The 9,077-nt window shown below is 35.1% G+C and overlaps 1 pseudogene; it reads right to left on the bottom strand.

The window, feature by feature from the left end:
* Positions 1-3,393: 3,393 nt before the first annotated feature.
* LOC132281644 (proline-rich receptor-like protein kinase PERK15) overlaps positions 3,394-9,077 on the bottom strand; it is a 75,149-nt pseudogene continuing 69,465 nt past the window's right edge.

The following is a 9,077-nucleotide window of genomic DNA, read 5'->3' as shown; positions in this document are numbered from 1 at the left end:
TCATCAATCCATTCTTCACTTAACACCAACAACCCTTGGAGTTCAATGCTCCTTGAATCAAATTTCTGGCTCCGCCCCTGTATGGTGTGATCTTTTATTATATATATATATATATATATATATATATTGTGAGATATTTTTTCAAGGTTCAGATCTAGCTTACTGCATGACCATGTTGTGACAATATAGGCAGGCACAGACCCAATGTGGGACTAGTGGGGGGCCCCCACTAGATTTTTTATACTTTCATTTTATACCTTAATTTTTTAGAATCTATGAAGATGCCCCTACTAAAATTACAATTTGCCCCCACTGATTTTTTTATTTATTTTTGCATTTTATACTTTAAATTTTTAAGAATTTATGAAAATGCCCCCACTAAAATTACAATTTGGCCTCACTAAATTTTTTATATTTTCATTTTATACCTTAATTTTTTTTAGAATTTATGAAGATGCCCCCACTAAAATTACAATTTGCCCCCATTGGTTTTTTTTTTTTTTCATTTTATACTTTAAATTTTTAAGAATTTATGAAAATCCCCCCACTAAAATTACAATTCGGCCCCACTGATTTTTTTTTTTTTTTTTTTATTTTTATTTTTTTGCATTTTATACTTTCGATTTTTTAAAATTTATGAAAAACCCAATTGAAATTATAAAAATAGACCCACTATATAAGTTTGCCCCCACAAATTAAAAGTCCGACCCCCTCATTAAATTTTGTAGGTCCGTCACTGAATATACGTATGATCATTGAGTTTTATTTAAGTATTATTTAATTAATACAGTATTAGTTAATAAAAAGTAAGCTATTTGTCAAAAACTTTGAAATATTTTAAAGCTAAGTAGTACTATTTATTTAGAAATGTCTTTCAATTAGATATTAACTGTAACAACCCGAATCTGGGGTCCGAATTGTTTACCGGGTCCTTACCAGAATTCGAGGTAGTCTAAGGGCACTATGGTAAATTCGAAGGTCAATACATAATATACGTGCTATCACAAAACTTATACAAAACAAATGAGATCGCAAACACAAAAGATGATAAAACAGTCCACTAACCCATTCAAACTTATGGAGGAACATCGTCAGCCACTTCCTTCCCGTGACCTAAAAAATATAATAATATGATAGGGTGAGCTCAACAGCTCAGTAGGTAATGCCTAAAACACCGGTTTTTGAACTTCCTTGAGTCAACAACCAAAGAACAGGAAAAAAAAAAAAAAAAAGATGTCGGGATCATACACGGGGAATTATCAAAATCACAATCCAATTCATTCAATTTAAAAGATTATCATCACATAATCAGTTATAATCATAGGTGTCAAAATGCCATGAAATGCAATGCATTGCGTAACCGTCTCGAGCTTGGTCTCATACCAACCCCAAATCTCCACGTACGCTAACTGACTTTACCGAGCTGGGATTGACACTCTTAGTGTCAACTTTTTCACGCCCTACACCGGGCCGCGCCCACTCTAGGTCAAGTTAGCCCCGGGCTTGCGATACCGGTTCGTTTCTAAATCATTTTCTCACAATTCCCTTTCAATCACATTTCTTTACAAGAATCATTTCAACTTCACTTTTCCCAAACCATGCACATGCCATGAATGAAATCATGCATGAATGAAATTGACAGTACACATCCTTACATTTTATTAACTTAATCGTACATACTCATCATCATCATCATGTGTGTATATATATATATATATATATATATATATATATATATATATATATATAAACTCTAGAGAACAATTCAACACAAGGCATGCTCATTAAACAATTTTGCAACTAAGCACGTATATATGCACAATTAACATCATTTAGATCATGTTTCACCACATAAACATGTAAACACATAATCAACAATTAAATCCCGATATCCATCAGTTTAAGCATGCTTAGCAAGAAATCAAATACCGAACTCAACTAAAGTCAAAACGTGACGGTTTAGACATCCCTACCTCAAAAGTAGCCCAAATGCATCCCCAGCCGGATAATTCAACGCCGGAATCCGACTCCAAGTGGCCCAAAACCCCCTCCGAAACCTTAAATCTAAAATTTCAAAAATTTATAAAATAATCACCGCTCCTCAGAAAATTAAATCCTTTGACTATGTGATAGAGAACGATGAGAGGGACGTTTTTTGTCAAGGAATCAAGACTGAAAACCGGACCGATTGGCTGAAAAATGGAGGAGAAAAATGAGGCATAAAAAAGAAAAAGAAAAAAGAAAATAAAGGGAGAGAGAGAGATTCACACAGTGAGAGAGAGTTGATCCGGTTAATGGCCTTAAGGCCTATAAAATGATTTTAAATGGTGGGTCCCACTAGCTTTATAAATATATTACCTTATTACACGCGTGCGCGCGCACACACACACCAATCACTTAACCACCATATATTAATCATTTAACTAAATAAATGTGCATAATAAAAAAATGCATGAAATACAATGGACCCGTAACACAATTCCCGTGCACAATAATCCCGGTAGCAGGTCTCCTACTTGGGACCTTTCGGTTCGAAAAATAAAAAAAAAAATGCCGAATTGGTAATCAATACATTTTCAAGAGTGCTGAACTTAAGAAAATGTCCCAATCAACACTTATACACACCCGGCACACCCCATGGTGTTCGGCATGCAAAACGAGACAAAACGAAATTAATTCCAAAAAATTAGAAAAATCCCAAGAAATGGAAAATGACAAAAATCAGAAACATTACATTGACTCTCTTAGCGTGCTACATATTAAAAATTTCACCAAAGGGAGCTACAAATTCAGAACTCTCACTTCACATTCTCTCCTTTTTCGTCTTCATTTTCTATCTTCCTATTTCACACGCGCACACACTCTTTCTTAGGTTATGTGAGATTTAGCTCTTCACACAACCTAGCTAAACCCTTGAAATCATTCGCACGGATAATGTCAGAACAGTGGCTGATGGAGAAAGGGCAAAATGTTTCCAGTAAGCCTCACACATTACCATTCTACCATAAATATTGCCAAAAATTTGTCATGCTACATTTCTAGTGCAGACAGTGAAGGTTGGAGATAGATTTGAATCACAAAATGATCAAATGCAATATAAATAAATAAATCCCTACTTCTAGAACTTGTTAGGTAGATATTAAAGTAAAAGCAAGAGACAGAGTATAATAAGCAAAAGATTGCTTGAAATCAGAAATCACACCAAGTGAGGATTAAATTAGGCAAAGGGTACTATTCCAAGGCTTGTCACGTTTGAAATGAAACCTAGTTTTAGTCAAAGACATTACTAGTGAAACATCATGTTTCAACTGTGAATCAAAAGACCATTTCTCCAAACATTTTCTTTAATCTTTGCACATTTTGCTTTGAGGAGTTTTTCACCGCATTTTTTCTTCATTTGTTTCCATTGCCACCTGGAGTAGTTTGTTGGATTTCACTGCCAGAGCTCGTCTCTCGAGTAGTTTATAGACCTTCATTGCTGGTGGCAGATGGGTTCAAACCTAAGTTACTGCCAGTACTGCCTTCACTAGCACCATGTTCCTGGCTGTTTCTTAGTGCCATCTTCCTGAATTTCTTCATATCCTCTTTGTACTGGGTGTTGGGTTTGTGGCTCAAAATTTGTAAGCAGAAAATTAGTTTCCTTATTCGTTTTAGAAGCTGCGAGAAATAGTTTCCTGATTGGTTTTGGAATCCAGAAAATTTGGGGAAAAAGGCTAAAGATTTGAGAAAGAAGTTATACCTACTATTTTAGAGTTGAAGATGGATATGGTAACTTCTTGTAGGTAAGTTAATCCTTGTCCAACAAGAAACTGGATTTGAGGAATACTTGTCCAACAAGGAATTAAGTTTTGAAGACTCTATAAATAGAGATGGGTATGAGGGGTTTAGAGAGAGAGAGAAGAGAGAAAAGATGTAAGGGGTTTAAGGGTGAGTGTTGTAAGGAGAGGGGAGAGTATATGTAATTCCAGAGTGTATACATATAACCTCAAAAGAGATAATGAGTGAGTGAGTGGGGTTTTGACATGTGGTTGTATATTCTCTTTCTTGATTCATAATAGCGAAATCTCTCTCTTCCATGAACGTAACCCTAGAGTTGGGTGAACCATGTAAAAATTGTGTTGTGCGTTGATGTCTATGATTGTTATCTCCATATATGCTTGTGTTGATGTGATGTGATGTGATATGATGATGCTTCCCCTATGTGTGATGAAGGGGAAATTTAACTCTCAACAACAGCCGACCATTGAGTGGGTTGGAAGGAGTTAATTATCCCCACCACTGGGCTTTACCCCCCACCACTGGGCTTTACCATAATCCAGATTTTCGTGGGAAGTGTAAAAGACTGTGCTATGTCCAAGTCGAATACCTTCACTTAGATCATCTAGAGACATGTTTCCTTCCAAAGCTCGGACAATCTGCATCAAAATGGTATAAGCGCCCCGCATACAAATTCTTAGATTTCATTTTCAGTTGCAAACTTGGTCGATCACAAAAACTGTGGAGTTTGATACTCAGATACTTGAGAAAACTTTGAAATAATGATGAGTAAATTGGAATTTTGAAAAAAAATTCAAACATGGAAGGAAGAACAATAGCACATTTGAGCATCTCAAAAAGGGACCAAAGAGTCTCATTGAGTTGTCTATATAACATTATGTATAAGCCTATCACCATGAATAGGAGCTATCCTCACAAATGAGATATAAAAAGTTAAAAAATCAAGGGATTCGGGAAATCCTAAAACTGATCTGCATTGGAAAAATGGCGATAATATATATCCCATTTTTCTGGTGGCCCCATTCTAGATAATGGAATTGTAGTTTCAATTGCTCTGACCATAATTGACAGACCAAAGTATTAGAGCCTCCAGTTTATACTTCAAACTTTTGTCGGGGGCTTATCTCATTGAATGGAGATATGTACCTGGCTCATCGTGGTCGACGCCGCGCCAAATGACGTACACAAGTAGTAGCACAAGTAACCATCCGAGCCATCTCAGAAGAATCATAATCCTTTTGCAACCTTGGATCAGCAAGAGTATCAAAAGTGTTGTCTTCCAAAAAAAATTTTCAGCAAAGGCCTTGCCTAAAATTTTAATCAGAAAATGTGTTACTCTTATTCATGCCACTTGACCAAAGGTTGTAACCAATGGGGATTGTGTTATTTGCCATAAAATCAAAAAAAAAAAAAAATGGGGATTTTTAGTATTACTTAAAAAATGCATGCCAAGACCTAGATAATGAAGACTTTTCAATGTAATTTTGTGTTTTAGACCATGTTGTGAAGTGTTGGCATTTGATATTGTTTTTGCACTCTCTTTTAGTTTCCTGTTGATATACAGAGTCTGTGTAGAGGTTAGTGCTTGGTGCAATAGCCAGAGGCTTATAAAAGAGGTTTTGTGATGTTTCTGAATTTCATCTTTTTCATTTTTTCGGAATTTTTGTTGTTGCAAGGGTATTTTCATCTTTTGCCTTTTTGCGAACCGGACACTGTGGAGTGTGGCGGTTGTGTCAGAGAGTTGTTTGGAGCGTTTTATTGAGTTCAAGACTCTTTGAAATGTAAGGGTGATCATTTTAGCATTTTTAATTTTTCAGATCGGATGGTCCCGTGTGGGATCCGCTACCGGAATTGTTCCATATGGAGATTTTAGTTGGGTTCAATTACGTCATGTTTATTTTATTTAATGTGATTTAGATGATTGTGAAATTAAATGTGTGTATATATATATATATATATGTGTGTGGTGTAAAACAAGAATAAAAGAAAAAGAGAAAAGAAATTAAAAAGTGGTGGGACCCACACCTATGTTAAAAAGGAAGTAAGAGGCAAATTTTGCCTCATTTTCTCTTCTCTCTATTCTCTCTCCCACTGGTATCTCTCTCTCACTCTCTCACTTCTTTTTTTCTTTTCTTTTTACTTCAATCTTTAAACTTAGATCTCTCTTTCAATACTTAGTATTTTTAAGTGCCATTTGTGGCAAGTTGAAGCCCACGATGAGATCTATAAGTTGATCGGAGAAATTTTGTGTTTGGTGCACTCTAGGAGGTTTGGGATCTAGGGCAAAAATTGGGTTTTGGCTTAAATTGAGGTATGGGTCTCTAATACTCAAATTCTTGCTCTTTGTGAGTTTTTCTACTTTAATTGTTGTCAAGTATGATTAAATTGAATTGATTGTTCCTTAGATGATTTAATTGAGTATATGAACCATGTAATTATGTGTATTTGTTGATTTACTTAGAAGGTATGCTTAATGTGTTAATTTTCTATGTTTCTGATGCTTAATAATTTATTAGAAATTTCATATGGAAGCATATTAATTGTGTGATAATAATTCTCTCCATTTTCATAGTATTAAAAAGACATGTGATATGCGTACAAGCATTCGGCATGAAAGAAAAAGGAAAGTGTTTTGAAATGAAATTGAAAAGGGGATTTTGGGAAGAAATTTGAGAAAATGGTTTTGAGAAAACCTGGTCGCCGCGGAGTCACCAAAGGGCCGGTGTGTTAATATAGCCTAGAGGGAACTAGGGAGATTGCCCTAGCGTGGTTGAGCTGTCTAGGTCTCAAATGACGCTACGGAGGTAACAAAGGTCAGGGACAGTAATCAATCATTTTCCCGTGTTGCTGCAGAGTTACCAAAGGACGAGTTATATTAACAGTTTGTGAAATGATGGAAATTTTCTAAAAAATGGGGAGTGACATGCATGATATTGCATTCATGGCACGACATTCTTTTGTTTTGGATTTGAAAATGTATATTGTATTTTTTCCTGGCTTTGTATGATGTGATACCCCTCGGATCCGAGACGCGGGTTGATCAGGCCCAGGCCCAAACCCAAGGGAATATCAAACAATTAAAGTATTTTATAACGAACACAGATGACAAAATGAATTTAAGAAATAAAGTTTAATAAGCTAAAAGAAACTAAAAGACAATCCTTGTAACATAGTTAATCAAATCCGACAATCCAAAACTCCATAAGTTTACAACTCGGGAATCCATCCATTGGACCCCTTATTACAAATTCTCAAACCAAACTAAAATGATAGAAATAAAATCCAAAGCTAACATAGAGAAGATTCCTACATAATCGGAGGAATGAATATCAGTATCTACTCTGCACGTCCAAGCTCTAACCCTGGAACTGACGAACACTTGAAAAATAAAGGAGTGGGTCAGGCCCACATGCAAGTCCTGATCTACTACAATGCAAACAGTAATCCGATACGCAGATATATCGTAAGAAGACTAAACAATATCTAAAGTAGTCCATATATGTAAATAATACACACTATATTATACCCTTAAATTTAAAAAGGATATAATTGGAATTTTGTTTATCTTTTTTTTTTTGTGTTTAATATGCATTTTTGAATTGATTTTTGTGGCTATGTGCTTATGTGTCAAATTGTTTGTTTATCTTAATTAATTGTTTTATTCTTTATATGATTTAATTGTTTTATTCTTTAATTTGATTGAATTGTTTTGTTTGGTTAATTGTTCTATGTAATGTAATTGAGGTTTTAATTAATTAGTTAATTGGATTTTTGTTTTTATTTAATTAAATTAGTTTTGATTCTTTTAAATGAGTTAATTAGGTTGTTAAATTAGGATTTTAGGGTTAGGGATCGTGTATTTGGCCGACTAGGGTTTAGTTAGGTTTCCATCTCTTAATATAAGTAGACGTAGGTTTCTATATGCCTATATATATACTGTTATAAGTCTGCTTAGGGTTGTAAGCACAAACCCTATTCCCGAATAGTGAAAATACAGAGAGTTTAGAGTGAAAACAGAGAGAGGTTGTGAGGAAAAAATAGAACAACGTCAGAGAGGGTTTTGGCCATGGCTTGAAGGTCAGACCTAGGAGGAGGAAGGTTGAGCAGTAGGAGGTAGAGTTGACAGTGAATGGACGTCGTCGAAAAAACCTAGAAAGACGGCGACAGGGTTTTTATTCAAAAACCACAGAGGCAAGTTCTTTTCTTTCTCCTTCCCTTTGGCTTGTGTTCTGTGCACCTAGATAGCCTCTAGGGTTTTAATTAATCAGTAATCGGGATTTACGTGTTTTAGTATATGCTATATTGATGATCTGTTTGTATTAAAATCAAATCTGCTTACAATTTGTGCATGTCTGCTTCCGATTTTGTTCCTTAAAGCATGTTAAATTCTGTTATGATTTTTGTTACTATACTTGCTTCCATCTTCTATAAATGAACCATGGGGATGTTAATGGGATGATATAAGATCTTAGGTTCAGTATTGACGAGGAACAGAGAGGTTAGAATGGAACTGTTGTTGCAAAATAGTTTCAGTTTGTTCCTAAAGCATGTTTAGTTCGGTAGCAAATTTAATCTTTGTATTTAATTCCAATTGTTATTGTTAAACCATTGGGATGCTATTTGGTATTAATAAGACCCTTAGGATCAGTTTTAGAAACCAACTGAAGGGTAGAAAGTGGCCGGGGTCGAAGCAGATCATCGGAAATGAAGAAGAAAGCGGAATAGTGGGCTCCCCCTTTTTGGAGGCGACTCCAAAATGTTTTGGAGGCGGCTCCAAACACTTTGAGCCTGCTCCAAAAGTTTTTGGAGCCGGCTAAATGTTGGTTTGAGCCCGCTCTATTTTTTTTTTAGAGCAGGCTCTTTCCATTTTGATGCGTACTTTAGGTTTTCAGAAACTGTTTAGGCTCTTGGGGTTTTTGAACAGTTTTAAAACTTTAATGGGGGTTTCAATAATTAATTTAGGATGTAATTAAGGTCTTGTATTGCATAAAATACCCTCTTTGTATTAATGGAATTAACAGTGCGCTATTTAACAACTTATGCGCGGTTAACTGCTGGAAGGAAGTTAAATTGTCTAATTTTAATTTGACAATTTAGGGTGCTATAATATGATTCTAAATTAAATTTTAGATGTATGAGGGAGTCTTTTAATTAAAAAATTGGACTTGTAGCATAGTTTATGGCTCGGTGCTAAAACAATAAAACAGTATGCCAAGATGCAACCTAGCATGTTGTTAATGGATAAAAGGAACTGAATTGCTAGAATTAATTTTAGCAATTTCTTGGACAATATTATGATT

Source organism: Cornus florida, unplaced genomic scaffold (assembly GCF_030987335.1).
Source record: "Cornus florida cultivar Cherokee Brave unplaced genomic scaffold, ASM3098733v1 CherokeeBrave_3.0.0_Hap2_Chr11, whole genome shotgun sequence".
In the NCBI taxonomy this organism is placed as follows: Eukaryota; Viridiplantae; Streptophyta; class Magnoliopsida; order Cornales; family Cornaceae; genus Cornus; species Cornus florida.
The sequence above is the reverse complement of the archived record's forward strand: the minus strand, read 5'-3'. Positions and strand labels throughout refer to the sequence as shown.